Here is an 18,594-nt window from a genome sequence, read left to right as displayed (position 1 = left end):
ATTTGCAATATTATTTTGAATGGTGTTACAATGTTTGTTGGACAACTAAATAATGAAATTTATTTACTATCACAGCCTGTTAATGTGGTTCAAACCTTCGGTAAACATCCTAGAATGGATAATGTGTCAAAAGTCTACCTTTGGCACTGTAGGCTTGGTCATATCAATAAGAACAGGATAAACAGATTGGCTCAAGAAGGAATTCTTGAAGTTGGTGATTATGAATCACTTCTAACCTGTGAGTCCTGTCTTCTTGAGAAGATGACCAAATCACCTTTTACTAGAAAAGGTGAGCGAGCCAGTGAACTCTTGGGTCTGGTACATTCTGATGTATGTGGACCCATGAGCACAAGTGCAAGAGGTGGATATTTCTACTTCATAACCTTCACAGTCGTATTTCAATTTAGCAAAACCTTAGCCAGGGTAGTCCTAGTGAGGAGTCACAGGACTATTTGAGTTGAGCACGATTCGGATGATCTAATCAGGGTTGACAGTTTAACCCTGAGTCATCCAATACACAGGGGTCAAAAGGATGAATTATATAGTAACCATATTCACGTAGGTTCTGAGTGTTGCGATTGTGACTATTCAACCTATCCGGACGTCCGATACCATTGCTAGATGGTCACTTCGATTAGTACAGGAATTAGTTCCTATGCTACCGGCTTAGGTTCGAACCTGCAGGGTCACACACATTAGAGGTTCTTATCTGATCTGATGGCTGGTGAAGAGTCCTAATGCTCGTGGACTTTGAGTCCTACATGTCTGAGACTCTGTGATCGAGAATCAGGATTCTTTGATCATGAGTTCACATATTTTGGGTATCGGGGTCAAGAGTCCCACTGGTTTGAAACTTTTTTGATCAGGATTTCATATTGATGGACTCTGATGTCTGATTGCCCATCGGATTTGGACTCAGTATTTATGAGAGGTTTAATTAATGATTTGATCACTGATTAACTCAATTTAATTGAGTAATTATTTTTGGATCAAGTCCAATTGAATTGGATTCAGTTGGGTTTGACCCGATTAGGTTAAGTGTTGACCTAATCACTAAGGTGTTTTGATCCCTGATCTGATCAGGGATTGGGCTTAGTCAATTTTTGATTTGATTATGATTTTATTGAGCCTAAATAAGCCTAATTAAGTTAGGTTTAACTTAGTCTAATTGTGCTTAACCTATTTTGATTAGGTTGGTTCAATTATGATCAAACCACCTTTTGAATTCAACTCCCTGCGCCACCTCACTTCTCTGCGCCCATTTGAATTCACGAGAAACAACTTCTCATGAATTTTATCCCACACAGAAGCCTTCCCACACCCATAATTGTGTGCCAATTATTTGGATAAATATTGATTTGTTAGCCATTCAAATTCAAAGGGTGTTTGATTTTAAATGGATAACTAATCCCATGCATCTTGTCCTTATCCATTTTGTGCGCCCCTTGCTTTACACGAGAAAGAGTTTCTCGTGTCAACTCTCTATGCACAAAGAAGCCATGCCTCTTCTCTTCTCATGCCTAGAGTGGATAAGGATGAGTTGGTTTGCATTTGAATTCAAATTCAATTTGAATTCAAATGTGCAACCACCTATCTTTATCCTCTCACACGGATAAGACACATCTTGCACTGTTTTAAAAGAGATGAGAAGGTGGGGCGTGCGTAGAATTTTTTTTGAGAGAGAATAGTGGGCATGAGAAAGCCTTGTGCATGAGTAGGAAGTTCAAAAACTTTTGAGAGAAAAGAAAAGAAAAAAAACAAAAGTAGGCGCAGGGTATTCAGTGAGTACCCTAAGATTTCAGCCTAGGGTTCAGGAAGTGAGAAGGTGAGCTATGAGTGTTGTGAGCCCACCAAACTTCAGGAAGAGCTTCATCAACCTCTCAAACATCTTTGCTGATGATCTGAAGTATCCGAGGAGTCAGCAGATATCGATCAAAGGAGTTCGATCAGCATCGACCGTCGAAAGGGTTCTACGACGAACTAACATTCGTGAGGAGCCGATCAGATCAGGAGCTTCATGTGGATGATCCACAGAGACCAGATATACTGTGTAGCTATGTTGCAATGATCGAACCTTTCCAATAATGATCAGATTGCGATGATCAACTATCCGCACAAAGGTAATGTGTTCTGAACACATAACAGTAAAAGGTTTACTGTAGAAGTTTAAATTTTAAATTTAAATGCATGCTGTATATATATCATATTTAGATCTTTGTGTAGGGTTAATACATGTTAATTAATTAGATTAATTAATAATTTTCACTGTAAAATATAATTTTAAAAAAGTTTTAAAATTATCATTTTACCCCTGCACTGAAATTCGCTTCATTAACAGTATATCCATTATGTGTCTCAACCTGATAAATTTAATGACTCCTCCAAAGATTGTCCTGGCTAAGGTCTTACTAAATTGAAACACAAAGCATTCTCTCCATTCTCTTGGAGTGGTCAATTCTATCTTAACTCACGCACCGACTTCACAAGTACTTGACTATGTCCAAAAATCTTTCGATCCTGAATTAGAAATTCAGGTAGTCCAGCACCAAAGTACAGTGAGTTGCTTGCAAGTCACCGGGGTGATCGCAGGTTAGAGGGACACTTATATCCATATCCTTTCGAAGTGACTCTTGATAGCAAAGTGCTCTGGAGTTGGTCACATTCAGTGAAATATACTCCTACATTCACCTGCATACCATACCAACATCTCCACGCTCCTTGGTTAAGAGGCCAACCAACCTATATGGCATACAATGACCTACACTTGATATGTCTATCATCCTAATAATAGCATATCATTAGGTCACGAACTCATTTAAGGACTAAATGATAAATCTTCTTTTATCGATTTAAAATAGTCCTAAGGACTTTCATCATAACACAGAAGTTCGATGTAGAAGATATACAAGCTTATGATGAAAATTGCTAAAAAAATATTTTATTAATTAATTCATATATAATTATATCAAATAACACAATCATCAACAGACTGACGATTGGCTTTGGGACATATTTTCCAACAATCCCCACTTGTACTAAAGTCAATCGGTACAGTATCGTATACCCATCTTCATTTTGTAATCTTCAAACTCTTTTACTGCAAGAGCTTCAGTTAATGGGTCAGTCAAGTTATCCTTTCCATCGATCTTCTGAAGATCGACATCACCTCGATCCACGATCTCTTGGATAAGGTGGTAGCGATGCAGAATATGCTTTGTCCATTGATGTGCCTTCGGTTCCTTTGCCTGAGCTATGGCTCCAGCACTATCACAATAAAGCAGAACTGGACCATCGATTGAGGGTGCCACTCCAAGCTCGGTGATGAATTTTCTCAGTCAACAGCTTCCTTAACAGCATCAGATGCCACGATGTACTCCACCTCACAAACAAAATCAGCTACGGTGTACTGCTTGAAACTTTTCCAGCAGACAGCTCCTCCATTTAGGATAAAGATGTATCCCGACATGCTTTTGCTATCGTCACGATCTGACTGAAAATTGAAATCAGTGTATCCCATGAGTTTCAAGTCAGATTCTCCATAAACGAGCCACTGATCCTTAGTATTTCTCAAATACTTAAGGATAGTTTTTGCAAACTTCCAATGGTTCTCACTGGGATCTAATTGGTATCTGCTCACTACTTCTAGTGAGTATGCCACATCCAGTCTTATACATGTCATGACGTACATTATAGAAGCCACTCAGAGGCATATGAAATTCTACTCATACGCTCTCTCTCTTGAGGGGTTGTTGGACAATCCTTCTTGGAGAAAAAAATTTCATGGCCTATCGGAAGATAGCCTTTCTTGGAATTCTCCATGCTGAATCATTTCAGCATGGTATCTATGTACGTTGATTGAGAGAATTTGAGCAGCCTCTTAAATCTATCTCTATAGATCTTTATCCCTAGGATGTAGGCTACTTCTTCTAGATCCTTCATGGAGAATTGTGACGATAGCCATACTTTTATTCTCTATAATATAGGGACATCATTTTCGATTAAGAGAATATCGTCTCCATACAAAACAAAAAATATAATTACTGAATCATTAGCCCACTCATATATACAAGGTTCCTCTCTATTCTTAACGAAGCCATACATTCTGATCACCTTATCAAAATATATGTTCCAACTTCGAGATGCTTGTGTTGGGATGCACAGGGATTTCATGTATGCATTTCAAAACTTTTTTAATAGAAAAATATTAGATTAAACTATTTAATCTATAAATATATGTATAAGATCTGATCTTAAAACTTCTACAAATAGATCGATGACATGAATTTATATATAAAAATTTGAATCTAAAATGACAAGCATGTGAACCAAAAATAGCATTTAGTAATAGATCAAATCTACCACTTCTAGGGTTTCAAACCCAATACCTGAGCATGGGTAATCAAATTTCATAATCAAGAATGTAGATCTAGAAGTCTTTTCTAGATGCTCATAGCCGCACAAGCATTCGGCCTCTACAGATGGTCCACACAAAGCCCCTCAAATCGATCAGCCCTACACGGGAGTGCAAGCTCACGCAGTTGGCTTCTGATGGTAGATCTGACTTGATCTCCTTCTCTGATTACCTCAAACCTTTTTGATGTTGAAGATGGATAAGAGGAGGATGCTGGATGGTAGAGAAAAATCAGATGAAGACTCTCTTCTCTTTGATTTTTTCCTCACCCAAAAACCTAGAATAGTTCTAGGTCTCTCACCCGAGAGGAGAACGGTCTCCTCTTTTGTTTATGCCAAGGAAGATGGAAACCCACCCAAAGCTCATGTCCCAAAGAAGAATTTTCACCCCTCTTTCTCTTTGGTATCTCACAGTGAAGAGCTTTCTTTTTTCGGCACACAAAATTGTAGCCTTTCTGTGATTGTCGCACAAACCAGATAAGACAGGATAAGGACTGGAGTTTGTTGCAATTCCAACCATTTTGAATTTAACTTCAACTTTTGCTCACCCTTATCTAACTTAAAGAAGGACTTACCAGAGAAAATTGGACATGAAAATCAATTGAGAAGACTTTTTTTTCTCATAGACAATGGACACCTTCAGAAACTGCCAATGTGTGGAAGGAATGGATAAGGTTTTAAGTTAAAATTCAAGCCAATTTGAATTCAAATCAAAACCAACCAATTTCTATCCTTAATGGATGATAAAAAAAAAATTATTCTATGATTTTCTCACACACAAACTAATTTTGTGTGGTGAGAAAAGGTGTGAGATAATTTGGGTGGAGCAAGGGAGAGAATCCCACTTATTTGGGACTCTAGGATTTAACCAATCGGATTTCTTTCAAACCCAATCCAATTAGATCCAAATAAAATATGACGAACCTAATCTAATTAGGCTCATATAATCTCAATTAAATTTAATTAAATTAATAAATTAATTGAGTCATAGATCTGATCAAATCATGATCATTTTCTCTTACCGATTAGGTCATCTCATAACCTAATCAGACTTGACCTGATTGAATCTAATTCAGTCAAACTTGATCAGACTTTAATGCTCAATTAAATTGAGCTAATTAGTGATCTAATTACTAATTAATCTTTAATTAATAATAGAGTCTAAGTCTAGTGGGACTCTTCTCTAGAGTCTCCGTCCAGTGGGACTCTTCAGCAAAGTCTCCATCCAGTGGGACTCTTCACTAGAGTCTCCATCCATTGAGACTCTTCAGATTAGTCATGTGATCAGAGAAGAACTTCTAATGTGTGTGACCCTATAGGTTCGAATCTAAATCAGTAGCACAGGAACTGATTCCTGTACCAATCGGAGTAACCATCTAGTAATAGTACCCGACGTCCAGATAGGTCGAATGTATGCAAAGCAATACTCAAGAACCTATTTGGATATAGTTACCATATAATTCATCCCTTTGACCCTTGATGTTAGGATGACTTAGAGTTTAAACTGTCAACTCTTAACATTACTTCCATTATGTGTCTCAACCTGATAAATTCTGTGACTCCTCATAAGGATTGCCTTGGCCAAGGTCTTACTAAATCGAAACACAAAGCATTCTCTCCAATCGCTTGGAGTGATCAATTCTATCTTGACTCACGCACCGACTTCACAAATACTTGACTATACCTAGAAACCTTTCGATTCTGAATTAGAAATTTAGGTAGTCCGACACTAAAGCACAGTGAGTTGCTTGCAAGTCATCTGGCGATCTCAGGTCAGAGGGACACTTATATCCATATCCTTTCAGAGTGACTCTTAACAACAGAGTGCTCCGAAGTTGGTCACGTTTAGTAAAATATACTCCTACATTTCACCTGCATGCCATACGAGCATCTCCATGCTCCTTAGTTAAGAAGACAACCAACCTATATGGCACACAACAATCTACACTTAATATGTCTATTGTCCTAATAATAGCATATCATTTTGTCACGAACTCATTTAAGAACTAAATGATAAATCCTTCTTTATCGATTTAAAATAGTCCTAAAGACTTTCATCATAACACAGAAGTTCGATGTAGAAGATGTACAAGCTTATGATGAAAATTATCAAATAAATATTTTATTAATTAATTCATATACAATTACATCAAATAGCACAACCGTCAACAGACTGACGATTGGCTTTGGAACATATTTTCCAACAACTCCCACTTGTACTAAAGCCAATCGATACAGAATCGTATACCCATCTTCATTTTGTGATTTTCGAACTCCTTTACCGCAAGGGCTTTAGTTAATGGGTCGGTCAGGTTATCCTTTCTACCGACCTTCTAAAGGTCGATGTCACCTCGATCCACGATCTCTCGGATAAGGTGGTAGCAATGCAGAATATGCTTTGTCCGCTGATGTGCCTTCGACTCTTTTGCCTGAGCTATGGCTCCAGTACTATCGCAATAAAGTAGAACTGGACCATCGATTTAGGGTGCCACTCCAAGCTTGTTGATGAACTTCCTCAGCCATACGGCTTCCTTTGCAGTATCGGATGCCGTGATGTACTCCACCTTGCAAACAGAATCAACTACGATGTGCTGCTTGAAACTTTTTCAGCAGACAGCTCCACCATTTAGGGTAAAGATGTATCCCGACATATTTTTGCTATCATCACGATCTGACTGAAAATTGAAATCAGTGTATCCCATGAGTTTTAAGTCAGATTTCCCATAAACGAGCCATTGGTCCTTAATATTTCTCAAATACTTAAGGATATTTTTACAACCTTTCAATGGTTCTCACCTGGATCTGATTGGTTTCTGCTCACTACTCCTAGTGAGTATGCCATATCCGATCTTGTACATATCATGGTATACATTATAGAATCCACTGTCGAGGCATATGGAATTCTACTCATACGCTCTCTCTTAAGGGGTTGTTGGACAATCTTTCTTCGAGAGAAAAATTCCATGGCCTATCGAAAGATTGACTTTCTTGAAATGCTAAATCATTTCAGCATGGTATCTATATACGTTGATTGGGAGAGTTCGAGCAGCCTCTTAGATCTATCTCTATAGATCTTCATCCCTAGGATATAAGCTGCTTCTCCCAGATCCTTCATGGAGAATTGTGATGATAGCCACACTTTTATTCTTTATAATGTAGGGACATCATTCTCGATTAAGAGAATATCATCCACATATAAAATAAGAAATATAATTACTAAACCATTAGCCTACTTATATATACAGGGTTCCTCTCCATTCTTAATGAAACCATACGATCTGATCACCTTATCAAAATGTATGTTCCAACTCTGAGATGCTTGCTTCAATCCATAAATGAATCTTTGAAGCTTGCACACCTTGGACTCATCTGTAGATGTGAACCCTTCAGGTTACATCATATACACCTCTTCATTCAGCTCTCTATTTAGAAAAGCTATCTTGACATCCATTTGTCAGACTACATAGTCCAAGTATGCCGCTATCGCAAGCATGATCCGAATGGACTTTAGCATTAACACAGGAGAGAATGTCTCATCATTGTCAATACCATAACGTTGACGATACTCCTTGACAACCAGACGAGCTTTATAGGTCTCAACCTTCCCATCTGCATCCTTTTTTCTTTTGAAGACACACTTACACCCTATGAATTTTATCCCTTCAAGTGAATCAACCAATGTCCACACATTATTGATATTCATGGACTCCATTTTGGATTTCATAGCTTCAAGCCATTTTTCAGAGTCGAACCTCTGCATTGCATCCATATAGATGACTGGATCCTCATTGCTCTCATCAAGCTCAACAGGATCTCTATCTTGGATCAAGAAACATAGGTATCTATCCGACTGACGTGGTACTCTACCAAATCGCCTTAAGGATGTTTGTATATCGGGCTCTGAATTTGATCTTATCAAATCCAGTTTAGATTCAGTTACTGTTGTCGGTTCTTCTACCTATCGAATTTCATCAAGCTCGACTTTAGAGGCACTTGTTCCTTCACTAAGAAACTTTTTTTTCAAAAAGTGTGCCTTACTGCTGACAAATATCTTTTATTCAATAAGGAGGTAAAAATAGTATCTCCTCATTTTCTTAGGGTACCCTATAAAATTACACTTATCAGACCTAGGTCTGAGCTTGTCAGTTTGTAATCATTTGACATAAGTCAGACACCCCCAGACCTTAAGATAAGTGAGGTTCGGCCTACGTCTTGATCATATCTCATATGATGCTTTACTAACTAACTTGCTCGACACATTATTGAGCACAAAACAGGCAGTCTCAAGTGTATATCTCCAGAAGAAGATCGACAGACTTGCAAACCCCATCATGGATCGAATCATGTCCAAAAAGGTTCGATTTCTTCTTTCTGAGACACCATTATGCTGTGGTGTCTCTAGAGGAGTCCATTATGAGAGAATTTCATTCTCTCCAAGATATGTCAGAAATTCACTGGAAAGGTATTCACCCCCTCGATCAGATCAAAGAGTCTTAATACCTTTTTTAGTTTGTTTCTCTACTTCATTACAAAATTATTTGAACATTTTAAACAATTCAGACTTGTATTTCATCAAGCAGACATACCCATACCTAGATAGATCATCTGTGAACGTAATGAAATAGCTATACCCTCCTCTGGCACTAATGTTCATAGGTCCATAAACATCATTATGTATTAGACCTAGAACTTCACTAGCTCGTTCACCTTTTTCGGTAAAAGATGACTTAGTCATCTTTCCAAGAAGACAAGATTCACAGGTCGGCAATGATTTACAATCATTGATATTGAGGATACCCTCTTGTGTTAACCTGTTTATCCTGTTTTTGTTAATATGGCCAAGCCTGCAATGTCAAAGGTAGGCATCTGTGACATTATCTAGCTTTGGACATTTATTTAGAGTAAATATTACACTCATAGGCTGTGACAATATATAGATGTCATTTCTTAATTGTTCTCGCATTATTGTAACATCATTCACAATGATATCACAATAATCATTCTTATTGATAAACTATAACCATCTTTGGTCAAAAGACCAATAGAGATTATATTCATCAAGAAAGATGGACAATAGTGACAATCACTTAAAATGACACTATTAGATTTGAAAACAAGCTCGACAACTCCTAAAGTTTGGATTGAAACTTGACTTCCATCTCCCACATTTAGGAATCTCTCGTTATTCTCAAATTTTTTACTAACTTGAAGTCCTTGCAACAAATTACATATGTGAACTGGACTTTCGATATCCAATACTCAGGTACTAGTGTCACATATAGAGAAATTACAAGGTGTTATCATATAAGCACCTTGATTAGCAACTAATTATTCATTTCTCTTTAGCTTATTTGGATCATAGTCTATTTGACTCGATCCAGCTCTAAACTTTTTAACTAGATTGGACTCAAGACCAATATTCAACTTTCGATACTGACGATCGAAGTTGGGTCCAATAAGCTCATCTCTGTCAAACAGTGAGTGGAGCGATAAATTACGAGCCATTTTTGAAAAGAAAGAAAAATACAGACCTAATTAGTATATGAATTAATCAAACTTAAAGACATGAACTTTAGTTTTAAGGTTCTCCCACTATTTTATACGAATTGGTAGCCTTTACCTCCAATTTGAGAAATTACCTTAATTTCTTAGTGGATACTAGAATCCACACAGACTGTATACAAGTCCGAATATGGCTCGACCAATCCATATGCATCTATGGGTAGGTTCTCAACTAATTATTTCTTTAAATAATTTTTAGTAATTAGTTTTACCTCAAGTTTTATTTTAATAGGCGATGAGCCTTCACTAAAAGTTCTGATTAGGTCCAACCATTAACATGAATCTACTCAGTGATTCTAACTAATGAATAATCAGGTCCGAGTATGGCTCGACCAACCCAACCATTCATCAGATAGTACAATAAAGTCATCATATGATGAATAATAATTCCATCATCCAAAGAAACATCGGACGGATGGTGCTTGCAATATCAATCAGAAATAATAGATCCATTATCATTCACCTTAATGAGAGGCGATGATCTAGTTATCACCATAACTAGCTCATTTTATGGATCTAATAAATTAAAGAATTTGGTTAACATAATTTATCAAAATTAAATATATAGACCAACTAATCTCAATCCTCCCACTGACTTCATCAAGTCAGATCAGGGTGGACTCGAAATAAGCCGATCCAACGACAAGTCATCAATCCTCCCACTGACTTCACTAAGTCATGTTGAGGATAAAGACAAGTCGAACTAGCGGCACCTAAATCAGTCGAACTAATTTTCTAGTAAGCATGGATCAACCCTAATCATCAAGCGATCTGATCAAAACTTGATTAACCATGTTGGCCAGATAAGTGAGATCGATGGGAAGAATATGTCATTAACTTGTATAGACTCAATCTATGCGAGTAGCTCCCAATTAATGACCACCGATCAAGACTGTCAAACTTTTCTTAGACATCAACTAGTTAATTGATTTCAATTGGATCTACTTATGGATTTGGATTCGACCGCTGAGCTCAAGATCAAAGTCCATTGGGGTCTAATCAAAGTGTTGCCCAGCTATGCAACCCAAGAGGGGGGTGAATTGGGTTTCTAAAAAATTTTAAGCCCAACAGATAACTTATGAAGAACAAAACAATGGCTTTAAATCAATATTAATTAACTAAAGCAGTATTGCAAGGATATAATAAAGAAATAAGATAAAGCGATAAAGCACACCACAAACACAAGGATTTATAGTGGTTCGGTGCTAACCTTGCACCTACATCCACTCCCCAAGATCCCACTTGGGAATTTTAATCCACTATCCTTTGTATTCAACCCGAATACAAAACGTCGGAAACTCCGACACTAGCTATCCCAAGCTAGAATACAAGACGTCGGAAACTCCGACCCTAGCTATCCCAAGCTAGAACACTTATTTTCGGGTACAAGCAAACCCAAAATACTCCGATTTCAGGTTCGGATCAACCTTTCCTTGTTTTGGAAATCCTCCAAAAATAAGAGCAAAAACTCACAAAGAGTAAAATATTTAGAGCACAGATGAATACAATAACAGCTCCTTAAATGAGCAAATATAACAATAAAAGCTTTACTCAAATGAAGAACCCCTTTTTCAGATTTTCTCAAGATGAATGAACGGTTGAACGCTTGAGAAGAGGTTGATTGTTGATTGAAGATCTCTTGAAAGCTTTGAACGATCTCTAGATCAAGGTTGAAAACAATTGACTTGAAAGATTCTCTCTTTGAATGCTCTTGCTTTTCTTTTTCACAAACTCTCTTGAATATTGTGGATCCTCTCTCTTCTTCTTGAATATTTCGTTGATCTCAGATTTAGGATCCTCTCTTCTCTTTTGATCTCACGTTTGATCTCCCGATTTCCACACTTTTTCTTTGCAATTTGATCTGCTATTTAATCTGCAATTTCCTTTCACCATTTTAAGCATTTTATGGCATTAGTAGCAAGAGAAAATAATTTAGGCAGATAAAGAGCCGTTAGAGGATTTTTAGGAAGCATAAATGGCAATTAAAATGGGCAAAAAAAATAGCCGTTGCTGACATTTCCCGTCGCAGGGGTCGACTCATGAGTCGACTCATGCATCAGGAGTCGACTCATGAGTCGACTTCTGTTGCAAAGACCAGAAACTTGGATTTCTGGATTTTTTGGCCCAAATCAGCAGAGGTCGACTCATGAGTCGACTCATGCCTTGTGGGTCGACTCATGAGTCGACTCACAGGTCGTGCCAAGCCAAAAATCCAGCGTGCCATGGGAATTTTTGCGTGCCATTCAGCTCATAGTGCCATGAGTTGACTCATGAGTCGACTCATGCACTTCAAACCTTCATAACTTCAAAAATATAAGTCCAAACACAATGAAATTTTCACCAATAGATTTCAAATCATTTGTTCTATCAAATGGTACTATCAAATCAGGATTTTAGTGAAATTACGATTTTGCCCTTGAAGAGCATAAGGACTTTTTCAATTGTTTGTATCCCTTCAATCTGCTTTGTAATCATCAAAATCAATCTAGGAGCAACACAAAGATATGGACTCGACCAACTACAACTATTGTATTGGCTCTAGAAAAATTTTGATTTAATCTAATTTTTCTTCTTGATCCATTTAATCTTTGATTCTAATCCTAGGTCAAACCCAATTAGGAGGATCTAATCAAGCTAACCCATAAACCCATCATCCACGTTTTATACGAATGACATTAGATCTTTAATTCACAATTCTAGATCTAATAGATTCAACTTAATTCTTAATTAAGTTTGAGGCTGTGGATAGGGGTGTGATATTTGAAAATAGTTTCAAATTTTATAAAATATTTTTATAATTAATTTTATGCACAATCATTTAGATCTGAAACTTGAATCGACTCACCTCTGGATTGAGCCTACTTACCACAATGGGTCGACTAAGTTTCAAGACTTAGTTGACTCATTGATAATAAATTATTAATCATAATTTTCAACCTATAACAATGAGTCAGCTCAACAAAAATTGAGCCAGGATCCTGAGTCGACCCAAATAATACTGAGTCAACTCAACAGGTGAATTACAATAATTACATTAATTTTAGATCAAAATAATTCTACATAAACAGTAATAAAATCAATCATAAATTATTTTAGAACTATTCTAAATATGTTCATGATTCTATATTTTATTTGTAAAGATTAGATATAGCTACTTTTCATACAATGTATTATACATACAATCTTAGAATTTTGAGAAAAGTAAAGTTTTCTTTTTGCATTCATCTTCATCGAATATAGTCACAATGGCACCCCTACACATCATAAGAGGACCCACTTGAATAAGAAAAAGAGAGATCTAATCTCTATTACCTCCTATGATCGGATGGCCTGGTGACAAATCCGATCTGATTACTTCGCTACTCAGATCATCTAATCTAAATAATTTAGATCTAATATAAATTATTTTAGATCTAATTATTATATTTTAATTATATTAAAATTAGATAATAATCATCATAAATAAATTTTATATACTTCAAATTAAAATCAAATTTTAAAAAGATCAGTACAAACTAGGACAACCTTTGCACTGTAAGGGATAAACCTTACAGTAGGACAACCTTATATCAGTTTGTGCGATCAGATCTATAACTAATTTTAGATCAAAATATCATATATTAAATTTAATCTAAATTAAATTATAGATCTATATGCATATAACATCATATCATATCAAATCGTGGCTCTGATACCACTGTTGGGATGCGTAGGGGTTTCATACATGTATTTCAAAAAAATTTTAATAAAAAAATATTAGATTAAATTATTTAATCTATAAATATATATAAGATCTAATCTTAAAATTTTTATAGATAAATTAATGATATAAATTTATATACATAAAAATTTGAATCTAAAATGACAAGCATGTGAACCAAAAATAATATTTAGTAATAGATCTAATCTACCACTTCTAGGGTTCCAAACCCAATACCTGAGCATGGATAGTCAAACTCCATGATTGAGAATGTAGATCTAAAAGTCTTCTCTGATCGTCCACCATCGCGCAAGTGTCCAATCTCTACAGATGGTCCATACGAAGCACCTCGAACCGATCAGCCCTCTATGAGAGTGCTAGCTTGCGCAGTCAGCTTCTGATGACAGATCTAACTTGATCTCCTTCTTCAATCATCTCAGACCTTTCTGATATCAAAGATAGATTAGAAGAAGATACTGGATGGTAGAGAAAAATTAGATAAAGATTTTTTTCTCTTTAATTTTTTTCTCACCCAAAAATATAGAACAGTTCTAGGTCTCTCACCCGAGAGGAAAACGGTCTCCTTTTTTGTTCATGCCAAGGAAGATGAAAACCCACCCAAAGCTCATATCCCAAAGAAGGATTTTCATCCCTCTTTCTCTTTAGTATCTCACAGTGAAGAACTCTCTTTCTTTGGTGCACAAAATTATGACCTTTTTATGATTGTCATACAGATCAGATAAGACAGGATAAGGGCTGGAGTTTGTTACAATTCAAACCATTTTGAATTTTAATTTAACTAACTTTTTCTCACCCTTACCTAACTTAATGAGAGACTTATTAGAGAAAATTATACATAAAAATCAATTAAAAAAATTTCTTTTTCTTATACACAATGGGCACCTTCAGAAACTGTCAATGTGTAGAAGGATATGGATAAGGTTTTAAGTTAAAATTCATACCAATTTGAATTCAAATCAAAATCAATCAATTCCTATCTTTCATGGATGATAAAAAAAAGATTATTTTCTAATTTTTTTATATATAAACTAATTTTATATGGTGAAAAAAGGGGTGGGACAATTTGGGTGGCGTAAGGGAGAGAATCCCACTCATTTGGGACTCTAGGGTTTAACCAATCGAATTTCTTTCAAATCCAATCCAATTAGATCCAAATAAAATATGATGAGCCTAATTTAATTAGGCTCCTATAATATCAATTAAATTTGATCAAATCAATAAATTAATTGAGCCATAGATCCGATCAAATTAGGATCATTTCTTTCCTACCGATTAGGTCATCTCATAACCTAATCAGACTTGACCTGATTGAATCCAATTCAATCAAACTTGATCCAGACTTTAATGCTCAATCAAATTAATCTAATTAATGATCTAATCACTAATAATCCTTCATTAATGATAGAGTCCAAGTCTAGTGGGACTCTTCTCTAGAGTCTCTGTCCAGTGGGACTCTTCAGCAGAGTCTCCATCCAGTGGGACTCTTCACCAGAGTCTCCATCCACTGAGACTCTTAAGATTAGCCATGTGATCAGAGAAGAAATTTTAATATATGTGACCCCATAGGTTCGAACCTAAGTCAGTAGTACAGGAACTGATTCCTGTACCAGTCGGAGTAAGCATTTGGCAATGGTACCCGACGTTTGGATAGGTCGAATGTATGCAAAGCAACGCTCAAGGACCTATTTGGATATAGTTACCATATAATTCATTTCTTTGACCTTTGATACTAGGATGACTTAGAGTTTAAACTGTCAACTCTTAACAGTACATCTATTATGTGTCTCAACCTGATAAATCTTGTGACTCCTCACAAGTATTGCCCTGACCAAGGTCTTACTAAATTGAAACACAAAGTATTCTCTCTAATATCTTGGAGTGGTCAATTTCACCTTGACTAGCACCGACTTCACAAGTACTTAACTGTGCTCAAAAATCTTTCGATCCTGAATTAAAAATTCAGGTAGTCCGGCATCAAAGCATAGTGAGTTGCTTGCAAGTCACTGTAGTGATCTCAGGTCGGAAGGACACTTATACCCATATCCTTTCGAAGTGAGTCTTGGTAGTAGAGTGCCCTAAAGTTGGTCACGTTCAGTGTAATGTACTTCTATATTTCACCTGCATGCCATACCAACATCTTCACACTCCTTGGTTAAGAGGACAACCAACCTATATGGCATACAACGACCTGTACTTGATATATCTATCATCCTAATAATAGCACATCATTTGATTGCGAACTCATTTAAGGACTCAACGATAAATCCTCCTTTATCGATTTAAAATAGTTCTAAGAACTTTCATCATAACACAGAAGTTTGATGTAGAAGATGTACAAGCTTATGATGAAAATTACCAAATAAATATTTTATTAATTAATTTATATACAATTATATCAAATAGCACAACCATCAATAGGTTGATGATTGGTTTTGGGACATATTTTCCAACAGCTTGCTTCAATCCATAAATGGATCTTTGAAGCTTGTATACTTTGGACTCGTCTGTAGATGTGAACTCTTCAGGTTACATCATATACACCTCTTCGTTTAGCTCTCTATTTAGAAAAGCTGTCTTCACATCTATTTGCCAGACTTCATAGTCCAGATATGTTGCTATCGCAAGCATGATCTGAATGGACTTTAGTATTGTCACAAGAGAGAATGTCTCTCATAGTCAATACCATAACATTGACAATACCTCTTGGCAACCAGATGGGCTTTATAGGTCTCAACCTTTCCGTCTACATCCTTTTTCCTTTTGAAGACCTACTTAAATTCTATGGGTTTTACCTCTTCAAGTGGATCAACCAATATCCACACATTGTTGATCTTCATGGACTCCATTTCAAATTTCATAGCTTCAAGCTATTTTTCAGAGTCAGACCTCTGCATTGCATCCATATAGGTGACTGGATCCTCATTGTTTTCATCGAGCTCAACAAGATCTCTATCTCGGATCAAGAAATCTAGATATCTATCCAACTGATGCAGTACTCTACTAGATCGTCTTAAGAATGTTTGTATATTGGGTTCTGGATTTGATCTTATTAAATCTGATTCAGATTCAGTTACTAGGGTCGGTTCTTCTACCTATCGAACTTCGTCAACCTCGACTTTAGAGGCACTTGTTCCTTCACTAAGAAACTCTTTTTTTAAAAAGTGTGCCTTACTGCTAACAAATATCTTTTGTTCAACAAGGAGGTAAAAGTAGTATCCCCTCGTTTTCTTAGGGTACCCTACAAAATTATACTTATCAGACCTAGGTTCGAGCTTGTTGGTTTGTAATCGTTTGACATAAGCTGAACACCCCCAGACCTTAAGGTAAGTAAGGTTCGGCCTACATCCTGACCATATCTCATGTGGTGTCTTACTAACTGACTTGCTCAGAACATTATTGAGCACAACACAGGCTATCTCAAGTGCATATCCCCAAAAGAAGATCGACAGACTTGCAAATTCCATCATGGACTGACCATATCCAACAAGGTTCGATTCCTTCTTTCTGAGACACTATTATGCTATGGTGTCTCTGGAGGAGTCCATTGTGAGAGAATCCTATTCTCTCTAAGATATGTCAGAAATTCACTAGAAAGGTATTCACCCCCTTGGTCAGATTGAAGAGTCTTAATATATTTTTCAGTTTATTTCTTTACTTCATTATGAAATTGTTTGAATATTTTAAATGATTCGAACTTGTATTTCATCAAGTAGACATATCCATACCAAGATAGATCATATGTGAATGTAATGAAATAGCTATACCCTCCTCTGGCATTAATGTTCATAGATCCACAAACATCACTATGTATCAGACCTAGAACTTCACTAGCTCATTCACCTTTTCCAATAAAAGGTGACTTAGTCATCTTTCCAAGAAGACAAGACTCACAGGTCGGCAATGATTCACAATAATTGATATTGAGGATATCCTCTTGTGCTAACATATTTATCCTACTTTTGTTAATATGACTGAGCCTGTAATGCCAAAGGTAGGCATCTGTGACATTATCTAACTTTGGATGTTTATTTAGAGTGTACATTACATGCATAGATTGTGACAATACATAGATGTCATTTTTTAATTATCCTCATATTATTGTAACATCATTCATAATGATATCACAATAATCATTCTTTATTGATAAATTATAACCATCTTTGATCAAAAGATCAATAGAGATTATATTCATCAAGAAAGATGGACAATAGTGACAATCACTTAAAATGATACTATTAGACTTGAAAACAAGCTTGACGACTCCTAAAGTCCAGATTGGAACTTGACTTCCATCTCCCACATTTAGGAATCTCTCGTCATTCTTAAATTTTCTACTAACTTGAAGTCCTTGCAATGAATTGCATATGTGAACTAAACTTTCGGTATCCAATACCCAGGTAGTAGTATCACATATGTAAAAATTATAAGGTGTTATCATATAAGCACCTTGATCAGTAACTAATTGCTCGTTTTTCTTTAGCCTATTTGGGTCATAGTCTGCTTGACTCGATTTAGCCCTAAACTTTTTAGCTAGATTGGGCTAAAGATCATTATTCAACTTCTGATACTGGCTATCGAAGTTGGGTCCAATAAGCTCATCACTGTCAAACAGTGAGTGGAGCGATAAATTACTAGCCATTTTTGAAAAGAAAAAAAAATATAGACCTAATTAGTATATGAATTAATCAAGCCTAAAGATATAGACTTTAGTCTAAAGATTCTCCTACTATTTTATACGAATTGATGGCCTCTACTTCCAATTTGAAAAATTATCTTAATTCCTTAGCATGTACTAAAATCCACACAAACTGCATACAGGCCTGAGTATGGCTCGACCAACCTATATGCATCTATGGGTAGGTTCTCAACCAATTATTTTTTAAATAATTTTTAGTAATTAA

The sequence above is a fragment of the Elaeis guineensis genome, chromosome 4, assembly GCF_000442705.2.
Source record: "Elaeis guineensis isolate ETL-2024a chromosome 4, EG11, whole genome shotgun sequence".
Taxonomy (NCBI): Eukaryota; Viridiplantae; Streptophyta; class Magnoliopsida; order Arecales; family Arecaceae; genus Elaeis; species Elaeis guineensis.
The sequence above is the reverse complement of the archived record's forward strand: the minus strand, read 5'-3'. Positions refer to the sequence as shown.